The sequence below is a fragment of the Daphnia pulicaria genome, chromosome 6, assembly GCF_021234035.1.
Source record: "Daphnia pulicaria isolate SC F1-1A chromosome 6, SC_F0-13Bv2, whole genome shotgun sequence".
Taxonomy (NCBI): domain Eukaryota; kingdom Metazoa; phylum Arthropoda; class Branchiopoda; order Diplostraca; family Daphniidae; genus Daphnia; species Daphnia pulicaria.
This window is the reverse complement of record NC_060918.1, coordinates 13,374,386-13,392,942: the sequence shown is the minus strand read 5'-3', so window position 1 is coordinate 13,392,942 and position 18,557 is coordinate 13,374,386. Positions and strand designations below refer to the sequence as shown.

At 42.6% G+C, this 18,557-nt stretch overlaps 1 protein-coding gene across 1 annotated transcript in view; it reads right to left on the bottom strand.

Moving 5' to 3' along the window:
• LOC124342375 (protein dachsous-like) overlaps positions 1 to 18,557 on the bottom strand; it is a 47,390-nt gene that overhangs the window by 25,505 nt on the left and 3,328 nt on the right. The window lies entirely within an intron of this gene.

The following is an 18,557-nucleotide window of genomic DNA, read 5'->3' as shown; positions in this document are numbered from 1 at the left end:
GAAGAAAGCTGCGTGTGTTCTCTCTCTCTCTCAGCAGCAGCAGTTTACAGTCTCTCGAAACCGTTTCCTCTTTTTTCTTTCTTTCTTTCTTTTTATTGCGCGCTCTTTTTAAAACGAGATGGAGTTAAGACTATCACTGCAACAGATGATGATCGATGTTGAATGTCTCTCAAACGGAATGGATGCGAAAGAGCCGGCAGGTGGGCAACTCAGTTATGATATGTCCCAACGCGATGGCAAGAATGGCATTATCAGCTCCTTCAGTATGATGTAATCGCTGAAATGTGTGGGATTTGCGCAGCTGTTGTTTTCGTGTTTGGCTTTTTAACGGATCCCCAAGTGAACGACGTAATAGCTCCTTGCATCTTTCCGTCCACTCTTTCCTGCCTCGATGAATGGTCCGACTGCACGAGCCATTTTCTGCTCCAGCGACCCGACAAAGTCCGAATCGTTCCGTGGCTCGAGAAGATAACACTTTGATCTCGACTAAAAAGAAGCGTTTTGATGTTAAGTGACTACACACACAAGAAAAAAGCCTCCGTGAACGGCCGTTTCATGTGATAGTCACGAAATCGATATGCGGACAAAGAGCACCAGGCAATGGCATTGTCCAAATGTCGCTGTAATGACGGAGGATTTTTCAGTTGTTGCGCGCAGAACGTGCATGTGTAATGAATATACAAAAGTCTGTATAGCTTGCAGCTTGGTCGAGCTAGAGAAGGATGCGATATGGGAACCAGGGCATGTGCAAGTTAACTGCTCAGTTACATACGTGCGTCATTTGGGGGCTGCCGTGACATCCTGCAATTGCAAAGGGCCTCCTATTCCGAAACCAACGGATTCCCAAATTATCGACTGTTTTTTCTTTCTTTCTTTCTTTTTATATTTACGTTACATGCTACCGCATGTCCTGTCGTATATGAGAGAGCCAGCCGTCTCAGCGGCAGTCTGTTTTTCTCCCCTTCAAGGGTCTTTGAAGGGTTCTCAACAGTCGACCCCTACATCTCAAGACCCGAGTTAACTCTGCTCTCTTCCATTCAGTCTGGGCACACAATACTCGGTCGAGTGCGGTTCCGTCAAAGAGACAATACATCTCCTTGGGGTTCGACCAGCTTTCACAAAAGGAGATGAAGACGACCAACCTTACGTAAATATTAGTCGAATGAAGGAGAAAAGAGGAGACCCGACCTAGTTGAGCTATGAAACACATCTTATTATTATTATTATTATGCCGTGGCATACTGCACGTACAGCCTTGTAACTTGCATGTAGACATTCGGCTTAACTGGGTATTCTCTAAAGATTGGCCATGTTTTTTTGGCGAGGCAATCTGCCATCATCAAAGATACAGAACTCAAAATCCAGTGAATTATTTTAGAAAATCCTATCTTCAACAATAAAAGAGCGGAAGAATGAGAAAGAAAAAGGGATCCCAAGTTTTGTTGCTTTTTGGTTAAGAGTTTCAACAAATAAAAAAATATATATATTTTTTCTTCTTCTACGCTTGAAAAGATTAAAAAGAGAACGCACACACAAAAATAAAAGAAAAAGAAAAAAAAAAAAAAAACTCGAAGGCGATGAGACTCCCTCCTCTTCCTTCCAGTTCCAGTGCTGACTTTATTGCTCTTAATGGCGGTCTTGTGGAGTTTCACTGTCGGTCGCAGGGGCTAGGCGGCGTAGGGTCACAAGAAGAAACGCTCCAAATGCTCGCCTGTGTTTCTCACCTAACTCGAACTACGACTCAGTCTGAACTTGGCAGGCGCCTCTGAATTTCCTTTGAATGATAATAGAACGTCTACGCCACAGATCACAACCCAGCGGCCTATTTTCTTTTGCCTTGATACTGCGACTCTGGCGCAGAGAACTTTTGACATTCTCACGTTTGAAGATAAGTTTCCAACTTGCAAGTCATACTCTCTTCTTGATGTTGTTTTCCCAACATTGTCCTCCTGAGATTGTTCGGAGCTTTTTCGTAGTCTTTTGATGGAGCCAGCGGAGGCAATCCGAGTTTGAGAATCCGCCGGCGCAACGATGGGAAATCCTTCGTATGCCACCTCACATCTGAAAACGACGCGAACCAGACCCGATGCCAACTATTTCACTTATTTCAGGTTTTAATGGAGCCCTCGAAGGGGCACCACAGCCCAAATGCTCATCTGCAATAAATCTCTAGCCTATACGCAACCACCCGCCCCCTTCTCTACTGACTGTGGCCAGTTTCTCTACTCTCTGCAACACCCCGGCGATATGGTCTAGCTCCATGTTTCCACAGTAAAACAGTAATAATCTTTCGGCTATTTCGGAAAAAAGAAAAGAAATCGAAATCAAATCGAAACTCAGCCAAGAAATAAAATTAAAAGTGTATACTATATAGGATGAAATTAAAAAAAAGTACACACAACGCCAGGGACTGGATAAAAAGGGGCCCTGCTATAACAATCAGGAGCCGAATTGGTTGTATACCACCTGCGCCGATGAGAAAGCCAGCCAGAAAAAAAAAAATATTGACTTCAATGACTCGTAATTGTCATTTAATTTTTTGTAGCGCTAATCCAGCTTTTACCACTTTTCTGTCGTCTTCCTGCTGTTTTTCTGATGCTACACGTCCAAACAAAAAGGTAAAAAAAAATAACACGACGGGTCTCGGTGGCAACAACACGAAACTACCCATCTCCAGCCAATCCAGCTCCAGCATGCACCTTTTACCTTCACCGCGCCACAGTTTCTTTTTCAGACTCCCCGCTGTTAATGCATCCCAGCCGCTTAAGTGGTTCCGTGAATTGGTTGAGACTCGAGGGCTGAAGCTGGTCTATTATATAGACGCGTCTATCGCATCCTCTAATTCTGTCCCTCTGGTTCAACTTTACAGTTCCAATCTTCGGCGGATAAAAACCAAAAAACAGAAAGAAAAAAAAAAGATTTGACCTCAGTACTAGGTATTACTACTACTCCGCGACAGTAAGTGCGCATCTGTTTGTCGTCTTCTGTCGCGCAGTGATTTCATGAATCCAGGGCATGTCATTGATCTCTCTGTCTTTTTTCTCTTGTCTTTTTTTTTTCCACGCCTTCTCCCATCCACTGCCTAAAAGTCGTGCTTCCTTTTTTATTTTAATTTGACTCCATTCATCACGTGATTAGGAAGACTTTTCAACCGAAAAAGAAAAAAAAAGACTTGAGAAAGAGGCAATAGGTTGATGTATATACATGCGACTTGCCTTACAGCACAGACGGAGATGTACAATTATTAAGAGATGCAGGCTCGGCTTAGAGTGTACGACTCCGCTTAGCCGCCAGAGGACTAGCGAGGAAATAACCATGAACCATGGATTGCCCTGGCTTTTTTTCAACATTCTACCTTTTTCTCTCTCCGCCCCGAATCATTCCCTGATGAGAAAATAATGACAGAAAATCGTCGGGGCTTTTCGACCATACGGTGCCCTTCCCTGTCACTTAACTCGCGTGTACAGCACACGGCAATACGAGGCGAGGCGGTCCCGAGGCGATGCTCGAACTCGGCAAAAGACTTTGGTTGAGGGACAACAACAACGACGGCGGCGGCGGCGGCTGTACACGGGAAGAAGAAGAAGAAAGAGCGTCTTTTGAATATGGCGCCAGCGTCTTCCTCTTCTGTCTTCGCCGTGAGAGATATGAATTTTAACACTTAACAAACGTCACTATTATCTTCGCCCTGCGAGCCGATGGCCAGACTTGGTCGCCGATGAATTTATTCACGGCACGTATAGCTTTTTCTGAGGCAATATTTACTTCAACGGTCAAATCGTGTTGGAAATTGGCTTGCTCCGTGCTGCAAATGATTTCGAGCGGATGGAATAAACGAGGGGGGACTAAATTGTTTCTTTTTGGTCGCTTTGAACTAATCGGATCAAATTCGGAGCAATAACTCATAGTCACGGGAACCGCTGTGCGCAATAGAAAAGTGTGAATTCCGGTTAAACGGAGGGTCCGCAACATGATGTTAGGAGAAGGGAGTCATTGGGAGAATTTATTATTTACCTCCCAGCCTACATTTCCTGTTGTAATGTTCAGAAGCGAAATCATCCATCACCTTAGACTTGTATTCATTGGAAGGTCTCATTTTCCTCCCACAACGCTCTGCGTTTCTAGTGTACCTCAATTTCTCTCTTCTTCTTCTTTTTTTTTTTCTTCTTCTCTTCACCACAAGAAAAATCATCAAGAGCATTCAGACCCTTTCGGTAGGCCTGGTCCACCGACGAAAGTCAGAGAAATTGAACCGAAATAAAGCCACCTATCACCGTGGCAAAGTGAACACGAATAAGGTGAGTCAAAACGTAGTAGAGGGAAGGGGGGAAAAAAAGGAAACAATCCATCCTCTTTTCAGTGTAGGAAAAAAAGATGGTTGGATGATGAACTTTGCATCTCCGCTAATACATCATTGTTAGAATGATCTGTCGGCATCGTGATATTTCTCTTTTAAAAGACGAAAAATCCACCCCAAGTCAATCGAATCCGGCGCGTTGGCCCCCCCGACTCCGCTTATTATCGACGATAGAGAAAGAGGCAAAGTTTGAGGGTGCTGTGCACTTGTGCACTCTCTTGACTGCGCGCACATGAACGCTTGGAATGAGTTTAATAGTAGGGGGGAAGGAATCGAAAGAAGAAAAAAGTGTAGAATGCGAGTTAGTGTTTTTTCTTCTCTTTCAATGCAAGTCTGGAAGCTTCCGTCTTGCTTGCCGGATCAGTCGCCTGCGGCATCTTCGAATTAGGGAGAGGAACTGCCGTATAATAGTAATTATTCCTGCAGTGTTTTCTGATCCGTCGTCTGATACAACGGTAGGAGGCAAATTATCTCTCCATCAAGGTAAGAATAGAAGAAGAAGAAAAAAAGAAATGTGAGAGTAGAGAAGAAGAAGCCAACCAGGAGATGGTTGAAGGTCGAATGCATTTTCGTGTGCGCGATTAGTCGATTACCCGTCTGCGTAATGACCTTGTGAGAATGACAGTGCCCTCGCTGCTGCTGCTGCATCCTATAATAAAAGGGTACCATGTGGGACAATCCCGATCGAGTTTCAGAAAAAAAAAAAATAAAAAATCCAAACGCAATTGCCTAGTACGGGGAAATGCTCAAGAGCATCAGAAACAAAAAAAAACGCCAAACAGAAAACACCGAGTCAATTGTCTTCAATGGAAATATTGCGTTTGACTGGAGTAATGCGAGCCGACCACAATCCCGCAAGCGAAATAAATTGTCTAACGTAAGGCATTTGAAATTTGACGAAATTTCCCCCACCCCCACTTGCAAATAATATCCCGTGTGTGTGTGTTGAAGGATACCTGCGTTTTCATGACCGTTTTTTCTTCTTCAGACAAATGTGTGTGTGTGTAGAAAGGAGCGTGTTTGTGAGTGTGTGAAGATTAGCCAGAGTTTCCTGTGGATGGTGTTCGAACGCAATAAGAGCCCTCGAATGTCAAACTCGACAGCAAAGACGACCCACGCTGCTACATACCTTTACCTACGTTGACATACGGACACACACACAAAAAGGAGGGTTTTCTTTCTTTTTTTTTTCCGGGGGTCGTGTATCTTTTATGGCTTGTCGAACATAGGTACATGCAGTGGATAGGGGACTTGGCAGTGAGGGAACCGAGGACACAAAAGAAACGCACAAAAAGGCGACGAACGAAACTGCCAGCAGAGTCCTGCCAGGGAATTATTATGTATATAAGGTTGTATAGAGCAAGATGGGAGGGAAAGGAAGGAGCTCGTACATCACGCCGGGAGTTCTCAATAACTTTCGGCCTAGACGACGGCACCCCGTTGACTTTTGTTGGCTGGCACTCAAACAAGACAACGTGAACAATTCAGCACCGACAGTAGGCTATCCAGCAGCAATTTGAAGCTCTTCTTGCCTTTCAGACGTGCCAACTTTGAGCATCTCTTTCAATCAAGCTGAGTCTTCAATTGAACTCATTTCTGACATCTCTTCAGCCAATCACGGGGAAATGTATGCAAAAAAAAATAAAATAAAATGTCGTGAGCCATCCAAACAAAGATGGATTTTGGCTCTTTCACAATTTCGTTAACCGACGAATATAGAAATTGAAAAAATCGACATATATTGAGGCGGAACCCCACCAAATTCATCAAGTGCGAGTTTTAAAAAATAAAAAATAAATAAAAGAAGGAAACTATTTATGGAAAATACTTTCTTTTTCTCAGTGAGAACGAATGAACGATGAATATGTCGCTCTGTGTGATTCAAAACGTCAGTTCGTTGAAGCGATCAAAGGATTTCTTGGTACTCGTCATTCTATATGGCCACACCTGGATGCACTATGTGCTGTCAGGCGATGAATTATATCGTGATTACAACGAAAACACGAACATATTTGGTAGCTCATAGTATCGAAAAATAACCGCTACTGCTTTAACGCTAAGGATTTCGAGAAAATGTCGGTAGTGGACAAACAGAAACACATTATGCATACACTCTTTTTTTTTCCTGTCACATTTTTCTTTTAATTTGATGCGGTTTCTAAAAATAAGAGAAGAAAGGGGCAAACAAAATATGCTTAAATGTGGAGCCAAAAAATAGCCGTATTTTGACAGGAGAAAAACAAAGCTAGGCCAGGGTCATAAAGTAGATCTATCAAAATTTCTTTTCTATCGCCATCAGAATTCTCTGGAGATGGAAACAAAACGAAGGACAAGAGAAAGAAAATTCTCTGAAAAGAAGGATCTTAGATTCTATACTATACATATAAATCTAACGGCAACCCGCTTTTCAATTGTAGGCCTATACTGCCGATTTTGTCGGAATACTGCTGGTAGAGTAGCCGCCTAGTGGGCTACCTGCCGTAAGATTCTCATAGCTGATGTATAAACCTTTAAAAAAAGGAAAAAAAAATTTTTACCCCAGGACTCGAAGGTGTAGAGTATATAGCCTTAAACTACCTGACGTACTATACGCATAGAGAGAGAGGAACTGGCCGGCTGGGGTACTATAATCTGACGACGCTGCTGCCATAGACCAAGGCCAAGGTGGGGAGCACGGCGAGACTATTAGTCAATTCCTAGTGCAGTGCGCCAGTACAGGTATGCATTTACCTGCAGGGGGTGCATCGTCTAAATTAGCATGTAAGGCTACAGGTAAGTACAGGGTCTGGTGGATGGAGTTGAGCGTACACTTGAAGGCCTACGGGTCTCTCGTTCTTTTTCTTTCTTTCTCCCTCTTATTTCCCCCCTTTTCAACTTGCTACAGTCCACCAGGCTTAATGCCAATCACTGCTTCCAGCTCTATTCGACGTTCACTTGAAAGCAGACGGACTCTCTTGTTTCCTCCCTCTCTGTGTACTCGTCAACCCTTCCCAGGCTCAGGTCAATAGCAAGTTCTCAACCGAAAATGACTCGATCGGTCGGAGTCATGTCAGAAAAAAAACACTGAAAATGTTTTTTTTTTTTCGGGTTGATCAATTCAAATGCAGCGCCGGATAAGTATAACCCACTTCTCCTTGAGATGAAAGTCGACTCTGAGAGAAAAGGTCATATTTGCATGGCGCAACATGCGATCAACCGATTTGGGAAATTGTCGCCGCCGTCTGAGACGACGACAATTGCAGACAAGTTAACGCGCTATCTCCTGGAGCCCAATGGAAGCGCCATGGAAAGCCACTGGAAGAATTAAAAAAACCAAAAAAGAAAAAGAACAAAAAATAAAAAAGGTTTCCATCGGCAACTGGAACGCTCTCGGAGAGAAGAAGTATAAAAGAAAGAGAGAGGGGAGATTGAGAGCACGCTAAGCGAACTGTTTTTTAAATAAACCCAGCATGTGTGTGTACATACTGCAGTGACTCTACAATTTCCGTTTCCAATTCAGCAATATCAAGAGAAGCGTCTAGAAATAAGAGGCGGCGTGGCGCGGCGCGGCGCTCTCTTAAATAGATTTCACGACTTTTGAAATTAGTGGGAGGGTGAAGAAACATCCTGGCTGGCTATAAAATAAAATAAAAAAACAAAAAAACAAAAAACAGAAAAATTCCAAAATACTTTAACAGGGAAATAAATTTCCAGTTACGACGCATCCTGTAATTTACAGGCTCTCTTCTGGATGGTATGGACGTTTCCGCGAGCACGGTCGCATTCCCCTATAATTTAAATTAGGGCTATAGCTCTGCTATGGGTCGTTCACTCGTTGGCTTCAGACAAATAATACGCGTATACCTTCGTCAATGCTCACTGCCCAGTCGCCGTCTCAAATCTGAACATTGGACCTCATTCGGATCGCGGGTTCATTTTCTTACAGATTGTTTGATGACCTTGCAAACTGGTTATGATGTGGTCTCATTTAGAGAGACACAAGTCCACCGAATTCCACCGAGTCCAGCTCTCAGCCCGCTCGTAAATCTGTTCCGTTTTCTACGCTCGATTTCTGTTCTCTTACAATGTAATGCATTGCGATGCGCACGTAGCCATTTCGAGTATTTCTTTCAAATTATTTGAGTTAGCCCAAGCACAATTAATTGGCCATTTGTCATACGACGTCATAGTATCAATAACTACTGCGACGGAATGACTGATGACTTGAAAAGATGCCAGTCGAATAAAAGAAAGAAAAAAAAGGCGAATATCTTTTACAGAAACACTATTGGGCAGCAGCAATTCATCCAATTTTGTGTAGACCGAATTGATGGAATACTTTCGTCAGAAGTGTATCCTGTCGCTCGTTGTCAGATAACCGGTTTTCTTTTTTATTCCGTGTGCCGGGGCCAAGAGTAGTTTGAAAAATAAACGGCTCTCGCATTTTTCTGTATTTCTCTTTTTATTGCACTGGGACGTGAAATGAGTTCCCGGCTAACCGCATTTATGTATACAATAAGGTGATAGAACTGTTCGATTTTGTCGGCAGTCGATGCATGTCCACCATGCAACTGCTAACAACAACAAAAAATGTCACTCTAGATTTGTTCGGGCATTCAAAATGAGTGATCTTGATTGTTATTTAGAAATCACTTAGACATTTGCTATAACTTTTTTTTTGTAATAAATCGAGTCCTTCTGGGAAACCTTGATTTTTCAAAAATATCCCAGCTTTAGAAGTGCGACGACGGGTGACATTGAAACGCATAATAATGAGCAACGATGTCGCCTGTTATCGTACGCGAGAGAAAAAAAACCCAGCAAGTGCAGACAAAGGCATTTATCATTTTTTTGCCGACTTTATTTAGCATTTTAGCTTGAAATTCGTGAAGTTTCTTGGACTTGCCTAGTCAACTCGCGTCTACTTTTGACCTTCCGTGATGGGTCGATTAGTTCTCCAAGCTCATCAATGATACAAAAGAAAAACGAATACTTTTTTTTTTTACAACAACTTGTCCTTCTAGTCCTGTGAGAATAACGCAGGAATAAGCGACTGGTGGCAGCTATCGCTATGCCAGACGTTCGTTTCCAAGGGGAAGGTGAAAAGCTTTAACAGACCAACGTGGAAAAATTACGTGTATTATAGCTACACGGCCGAGAGGATTGCGGGCCATTAAGTTCAGTACCTATACACTCTGTCGTGACAAGAGCCCGACCGTAAATTATTTTCCGCGTTTGGATTTTGCCACGATGGGTTTTTCTGGGAAAAGTCTTTTTTTTACAGCATTCGTCCGTTCGTCAACAGCCGGCATCCTGATCAACAACCATTACCACCACCCACTATATAATTTCTGCGCTTGCCGAAATGCTGCAACCCAAAAAAAAAAAGCTGAATCGTGCTCACTTGCCCATCGCATTCGAGTTTCAACTTTCAACCAGGGTTTCCCAGTGAAACCGAGTATAATTTCTCGACGCTAATTGCAGCTCTTCAATGACACCATCTGCCTTGGCTGATACTGTAATCATCGTAGACGATTAAACAGCAAAAACAAATCAATTTTTTGTAGCTATTCGAAATGTTTTACATGTTCCTTTCAGTTTCTCTTTTGGCTACTTCTATGGCCTCTCTCTCTCTCTTTTAAAAAACATTTTTCTATCTGCGAGGAAGAAGAACATTGTGTGGGATAGAATGAGAGAAGGTGGTTTCAGAGCAGCGCCATCCAACGTCGTAACAAGGGCATTATGCGCAGCAGGAGGGAAACTCATTGTTACCTCAGACCGAGTTGCTTGGCTCCGTTGAAAATTCTACACTAGCCCGTAGACAAAAGTTCAAATCTAGACACTTAAGATTCCAATGTTGTCACGATTTCAGTGATGGGGGGTATCACAACAAATGAAGCGAAATTAATAGAGAAAAGCGCGCATAGAGGTTGGCGGTTTGATCAGCAGGAATGTGTTGGACGATGGATTCGTCAACTTAATGGACACATTCCACAATTATGAATAAAAAAACTGGTCTCGACGGGGAGTGGGGAGATCTATAGTCTTTATTGATTCGAAATATCTCGTCCATCGGGAAATAGTTGGATGTATATTTGGCTTGGTCAGACTGGAATATCGGTTGGCAAGTTGATTCGAACTAGTTGTTTTGGTGTCGGACTGTGAGCCTCGGGGGTTCTATTCAACAGGTACCCTAGAAGCAGTAGAAATTCTGAGCTGCTGAAGATTGTAAGAGGAGGGTACGGTTGATCCCTCTACCGACCCCAAAGGTGGGAAGAAAATGAGGAGGCGGGCCATCAACCCAAAGACTCCAAGGAAAAGGAGAGGATAAAAAGAGAACCCCCAAAGCGTTTGCGTTAGCTTTAAGCTGGTTGGAACCTCTCAGGTGAGGGGAGGAACACGAAGACTAGAAGAGACCCTTTGCTACGAAAGACTTGAATCGAAGAGAAAATCTTCCTCATTCCGTGTTTTCCCATTCTGACTGATATTTTTTATCTCTCTCTCTCTTTTGACTCGACTTTTTATCCGGATTCTCTCTCTCTCTCTCCATTTCTTCGTCCACCATTCCATCGCCTTTTACTTTCGTAAAAAAAAACATGGAGAATGTTTATCAGTTTGACCAGTTTAAAAGACAACGACTAAATGAATGGAAATTGTTTAAGGAGAGTAGTAAACTGAGAATTCCATCAACAAGTCACCACAGAGTGTAGATAACTTGAAGCATGACACGAAAAAGAAACGTGGCCGGTTATGCTCTCAAATCAACTTAGGAAAACACAAGATATACAAATTCAAAATTGAAATTCGTTTTGGTGCTAGACAGCACTCAACATTCTCGGTAACGTACGGTAGTCTCTTCCTATACGTACAAAGAAGCGCAATCATTCACGAAACTGCAATGTTCAGTTTCGGGAATGATTCAAAAAATGAAAACTATCGATCAAGGAGAAAAAAAGTTAAAAGAATCGATCAAACAATGCAAGCCGAGAACTTGAAGCATAAGGAAGAAACGTCGTTATTAGCGAAACCCAACATCTTCCACAGTTGCATTATAAGATGATGCGCAATCACGAGCTGTTTCATCGGGAAGATGCTGTTAAAGAAACGCTTATGATTCATTTTTTTTCTTCTTCTTTCCCTTCCTAACTCATTAGTTATCTTTCATCGACCCATAACGGCTGATGAATTCATTTTTGGTTAACAATCCACGACACGATAACCACTAATCTCGCGCAATGCAATATACAACAACTGTCATTTTCATTTAGATTCGACGCTGAAAAATGACTTGGGAGATTATTAACCTTGATGCAGCAATCACAATTTACGTGCGTCTATATATTGCATTCAGATTTTTCAACATATATTCGACCTCGTTCACCATTTCGGAACAGGTATTCTTAGCTCGCTTGCAATCTCCTATAAAAACGCGCAACAAATAAACGCATAGCTGTCGATAAAGGTAAAAATAAAGAAGAAAAGAATGACGGAAATTAGTCTTGCCATCGGCCATGAAGAAATGTTGGGGGGATAGAAGCCACTCATTTGATGGTGTGTTTCATCAAATGACTGCGAATCGTGTGCGCATGATAGAGGTAAAAGAAAGAAAAAAAGGATTTCCAGTACTAAAATTCCATTCGAGCAATAAGAAACAGTTGCTAGCGGTCATCAAATATCAATTACGAGGTGCAAAGACGTTGTTTCTCCGTGTTTTGACGGGCGTTACTTTGAGTGTAGGAATGAATTACCCGGAATTACCCACTACCAAGAGACGATCAAAACACCAAGTGAAGGCGGCGAAGAAGTTCTACATACAACTTTTGCTCCAGAAATATATAAAAAAGAGGACGCGACCCGAGGGGGGGGGGGGGGGAGATAGGCAGCTGCGGGAGCCCCGGTGATCGAGTAATACACATGGAATCAGAAGACGATTTTCAACAAAAGAGATGAGCTGTGTACGCAAGAAAAAGGCCAACGACACAACCCTGAAATTTGCGCTGAAATAACAGAGCAGCAGCAGCCACGGCAGAGAAACGAAAAGCCATAAAAGAATCGAGACAGCTAAATATCACGCTACAGTGCAGCTTATAGGTCGCTTGCCTACCTTCTCGCCTTAGGTCTCTTGCGTGTTTCTCTCTCCTTTTCTATTCTTCTCCTCTTACCTTCTTCTTCTTCGTCGTCTTCCTCCTCCTCCTTCTTCTTCTTCTTCTCTATACACACTGTATATATATCTATCTATCCATCTGACTATCTATCTATTTCCAACTCTCTAGGCTGCGCTAGGTCTGACAACGACTTTTTCCATGGCGCTCTCTCTCTCTCCGACTCGAAATATAAATTTGGCCCAGCTTGTGTGTGTGTGTGCGCAAACTAGTCGCAACAATCTCAAAGTTCAACTTTTGTGGCACATTCTGCTGTCTAATAGCAGCCAGCCCGTAAGTGCACACTGCCGAGCAGTCAAATCATGAAGGAAAGAAACTGCATCCTTTTTTTTAATAGAAGCCGACTCTGAAGAGAAACAACAACCCAAAAAATGAGGTGAACTAATTTGTTTGATGATACCGAACCCCATCTCGCAACTGTACTTTGTAAAAGAAAAAGAAAAAAAGGTAATGTTTCGAGCGGGGGTATTACATTAGAGCGATCGCAGCCGAAACTTTGAACCTTCTTTTCTACTAGCGGGAGCAAGTTGTTGGCGTATGTATCCAGCCAGTGATTCGAGATCTGGAAGAAGAAGCGGGAGACTTGGGGTATAGTAGAAGCTAAACCGGTCGGTGGCTTGGCTTCGAGTTGGTATTGGTCGAGGAAAAAGAAAGTCAAGAAGGGAAAAAGATGAAAGAGGTTGAAACGATCGGAGAATGCATCGTCGGGAAAGAGGATGGGGCGTCACCAAGCCATTTGTTTTCCTGACACCCCGACTCGAGGCAGCTCAGGCAAACGCCAGAGAACCCAAAAGTCTTCTTCCCCTTTTTGTGGGTTCAAACCTTATACACCAGTGTGTGTGTGTGTAGATATATATTTTGGCTCCAGGTCTGCTCGAAAATGCCCCGGAGCATTCTTGTTTTTTTTTCCTACCTACCATTCCAATCAGCCAGTCAGATAACAGAGACTCACACACACACACACACACACACACTCGCGGACGCAACAACACACGCACGAAGAGAAACAGTCAGCCATAGTTGTAGCGGAGCCATATTTCTGACGAAAAAACCTGTTGCCCTTTCAGAACCTGCTGGCCGTGGCTTATGTATCTTGTTATGTGATGACATACTTGAAGGTAACGATGATCAATTCATTCTCAGTCCCACTCATTTTTTCTTTTCTTTTATAACGACGAGTCAACAAACTCTCGGACGAGCCATTTGGAATCAGTGAATTAGCAATACCAGATATTCCTTCCTTTACCAGACCCAGTTACCCCCCACATCCTCATCCTATCGAGAGAAAAAAAACGCCCGCAAAGATGGTAAATCACGATTTTCTCCACATATTACCAATTATCAATGCACGAAATTGTTTTTTCGGTACGCCGATTATCTTGCGCATTTTACACACACACACACACTGCTCCTTGTTGTCACAGAGACACACCTGAGTGAAATTCAAAGCAGAAAAAAATAAGCGCCTTTATTTTTCTTCTTCTTCTTCTGCTATTGAGGCGACATCATTTCTTCAGGGGGTGGGAAATCGTCAAGGTTAGATTTTTATAAAGCCTTTGTCAGTATCAGTAGGGGCGAGGCAGCTAGACTGAGCCAGAACTTTTTGGCTGATAACATCGCGCGCACTGGCTTGACCAAAAAGCTTTACCTACACAGCTCTAACAAGGACCTCTCTGAGTCTCTGACCAAAAAACTTTGAGCTGGCGCTTGCTCCGCTCGTTCTCTCTCCTAGCTCTGTTGTCGTAGACTTTGACAAAGTGTTGACGCGTTGCGATCAAGAGATAGTGACGCGAATGAACGTCAACTTCTCAGTCTGTCCTCCGTGCACAAATAGGGAAGAAAAAACACAAATATTTTAAAATTACCCCGATTAAAAGAAACCTAATGCTAATGCATAGCGCGTCCAAATACGTTCACGCGCACCTATAAACGAAGCTAATAATAGATGACCTACTCCATTCATTTCGCTCTTTTTTTCCTCTATGTCCCGCTGTGATTAGACCAACTCCGAATTTAGTCTATACGTCGGTTGGAATTAATGAAGTATTCGGTTATTCCCCTCTGTTCGAGCCTATTAATTTTGGATTGATTCGCCAAGAAGACGAAGCCATTTGCGAGAAGTCACGAACGAAATCAAAACCTTTGGTCTCGCCTTGACGGGTTAGGTCTCCACAAGTTTGAGAAAAACAGTCAACAAATAATCGTGTAGTGAATGAGAGTGGATTTCCCTTGAAGGTGGCCGAGATGGTTCGATTAGAGGTCTGGGCAGTTTTCTCGGCAATTACCTCACTACTAATTCCATTCCTTTTCTATTCGAACCAACCAGCATATCCCCCAACATGGTAGATTTCCAACACAAGACACAAAAGGCAAGAAGAAACGGGTCTTTTTTTTTTCTTCTTCTTCCGAGGGAGAAACAACAACAACAACAACAACACACAGCTGTCGGGAGACTGATTGAAGAATGCGCCCATTCCATCAATTAAAACTTCAGTCTCTCTTTTACCGTTACGCAGCGCGTCCGAAATATTTTGGGTTTTCTTGCTTTCAGGGACAGACTTCCTTGATCAAAAAGATCTTCTGAGCCTATTGCAACACACGACACTTGCGAGGAAGACTCGCGCGAGCGCGCGAGAGAAAAGATTTACGGAGCCATTTCGAAGAGAAATGTGGTAAGCCTAATCGAAATGGCGCAAATCTTTGATCTTGGATGCAGTTTAAAATCGTGCATTGATTATATCTGATTCTACTTTTTTTTTAATCTCTTTACAGTTAGTGTATACTGCAGAAGTATGGCGCGAATGACAAAATCAATTGCAGATTAAACGATAGAAGCAACCATTACGTCTTTTTCCTGTGTGGACGCAAGAATTTGCCGAGAAAAAGTTGGGTCGGTGTTAAGTTTGAGATTGGACTCCCCTGTGGTTAGCGCTTCAAAAAAAGTAACTAATGGCCACAGAAGACGAAAGAAAAAAAAGTCGAAAAAGAAGCTCATCTTTCCGTAACTTCTTTGGTTTCTCTAAGCTCCAACCCAGAGTCAACATCACAGCAGTTTTGGGATTAAAAATACATAATCAGAAAGAATGACCAAGTTTTTCTCGGCTTATATAGCAACTCGTTGCTATTTTGATAGAAATGATCGTTTCTTTTTTAATGGGAGGTATTTGTAACCACAGTGTGTGTGTGTGTGTGTGTGTTGAGCGTAGACATTTATAAAGATCTCGGAACAGGTTAAGCCAACTAGCTGGATCGGTAACATTTGCGATCCGACATTCTCCAAGCGAACGAAGACGGGCGAGAAGGAAAGAAGCGAAGAAATAGAAGGAAAAGAAAGAGAAGGAAAAGGGAAGACAAAGATAAGAAGAAGGAGGAAAAATAATGAAGAAGAAGAAGAAGAAGACCGAAAAAGAGCAGACGTTGAAGAGGCTGGGATTGGAAAACACGCAAGACTTGGAGGAGCTGATGTGAATAAGGTTGCGCGCCGTGCTCGTAGAAGTGGACGATGCCTGCCAGCAGCGTTTGCCCCCAATCTTCTTTCACGCATTCGTCTCGCTCAGCATTACCATTGCAAGGTTCACGGCAGCCCCGAAATATGTTCTCTAATCACGGATTGGGTGCATGAAATTCCGCCAGCTCGCTTCAGCTCCATACAACGTATATGTTTCACTTCCTTCCACAGCAAACAAGATGAAGTCGGTAACAACAACAAACGAACTTTATGTTGTTACAACTAGTAAATAAGATCTGGCAACCGCTGTTGCTGTGCCATTTTTTCCAACAGGCAAACACTTATTAGCGGTGGTCTCGGCATTCACAACCAACGAAATCCACACCTGCTGACGCAAGTACAGTCTCCCGAAGATAAAATTTAAAAAAAAAACTGAATCTGTTACACGATTGGACGGTCTCAAAGCGACAAAAACCCCTCAAAAGAGCTCCGAAATGGCTTGTTTGATTTTAAGGAACTGGTAAGATTTAAACATGTGAAGTAACTACTGTAATTTTTTTACGCCAGCGACAGGCCTTAAAAGAAGAACAAACAACTACTAACCAAATTATTACATGAAGAATTTAGTAGCAACAAGGTTTTTTTTTGTAGCTCTTCTTGAGTAAGAAAACGTGTCATTAGCGACAAAATTATGTTAAGAATTAATTACGAAAAAACGTAAACAAAAAAAAAAGTAAAAAAACAAACAATTCTAAACAGACAATATAGAAGATGATTGGGCTACCTCTCTAATCGTTGAAAGGACAACTAAAAAAAAAACTTTAAAAGAAAGCTCCAAGTTGCTGCAAGGTTCAACAAAAGGGTCGTTAGATTAACTCCCCGCCAAGGTGGTCTGTTCTCTTACCCTCTTGCAATCCCCACCTAGCTGCTCTCTTCCTTGAACCAACTATACAAAAGATAATTAAACAAGTCACCTGGCCACTTCAACGGCTGGGCCTAGGCTAGTGTTTAAAGGACGGCATGTTTTGAACCTTCTTCTTCTTCCCCCCTCTATATGTAGGCTAGTTGTTACTGCTGCTGCTAGAAAATAGTATCCTCTTGTTGTGTGTATGTACCGGAGGAAAGTTGCCGGTTTGAAAATTAACAACCGAAAAAAAAAAGGAGCCGCGATGGTTTGTGTCTACATCGGAAACATACATTCTGCTTTAATTTCAATATTTTTTGTGTACATTCGCCTCGGAAAATAATACAACCCCAGTATTATTCATAGACGAGTTTCGAAAAAATCAACCCGAGGCTCTCATGCGAGTTTGGTTGGAGCGTGCCAGTGCGTTCAACTTTCTCCCATTTCGAATGCAGCAGAGCGTGGATTGGCGGGAGAGAGAGAATGTTCTCCCGCATATTTGCAATTCTCATGTCCGTGTTACGATACTTATCGGCGGCGAAACATTCATTCTTTGACCGGCAAAAGATTGCACTTTTCCCTAGTGTGTTACAAGTGGAATTCGTAGAGAGTTGGCGTCGTCAGACAACAACAAAAAACCTAACGGTAATCGACTAGAAATTTTTCGAATCATTCATTCTTTGGCCCATTAATATACACGCAAATTGTGTTCACTAGAAGCCAGAATAAACGATTGGAAAATAGCAAAAAACCTGTGTGTGTATGGATTGCGGTTTAAAGAAAAAGAGCCGGCGCGCCAAGTGCCTAGTTTGCAAAGGGCCCCACCGTGAAACGTCATCCAAAACATCAAGAGATTTCTTCCAGAGACTTCAACAACTTGGTGTTACTTTCAGTTAGAACCAGCAGGTGGGCCCTTTCAATGGATATGTAGAACTAGGTCCAGGAAAACGAACAAAAAAAAGATACAAGAAAGAAAGAAAAAAAGGAAACGAGTCGGTGGTGGAAGAATAGAAGGGAGGGGGGCTTGACGGGCTTGTTCCATTTTAAAAAAATAAAATAAAAGAGAAGAGATGGCTAGGGGGCCAAGGTTTTTCTACTTCAAATACCAACAGCGTTTTCTTCGCCCCCCTTTTTACCTTTTTTCTTCTCGTATTTCCCCCACCCCCGTGTTAGTAGTCTCTTGGGGTTCTTGGCCTGGCCACAATGCCATCGAGCACCGGAGCATTCCAAAGGTTGAATACATATATATATATATACCAAGGATCGAAGGAGGATAATCTAGTGCACATAATCCTAATGAGGTCTGTAGAGAAAGAAAGAAAAAAAAAAGCTCAAATCAAGTGAATAGAAGTGGATTTCTTCATTTGCCCGACCATTGTGTCCAACTTCCTTTTTTACTCTCTCCAGCTACGTCTCCGCTTCATTGCTGTCAGGACAACGATTTCTTTGTTACACTCCGTTTGTTCTATTGTCGCTCATTTCCGCTTCTTCCTGTCATCACGACTCATTAGACAACAAAGTCTGAGTGGGGCGCAAAACACACGGGAGAACGTTTCACCGAAATAAATTTCTAACAAAACGTTCGCTTTGACGTACGTAACGCGTGAGAGGAAGTGACGAGAAAAATTTTTGTTGGCTCAGCGAATTAACCCCTTTGACATAAACCCACAGAGAGAGAAAAAAGATGAACAAGATTTTTGTTTTCCC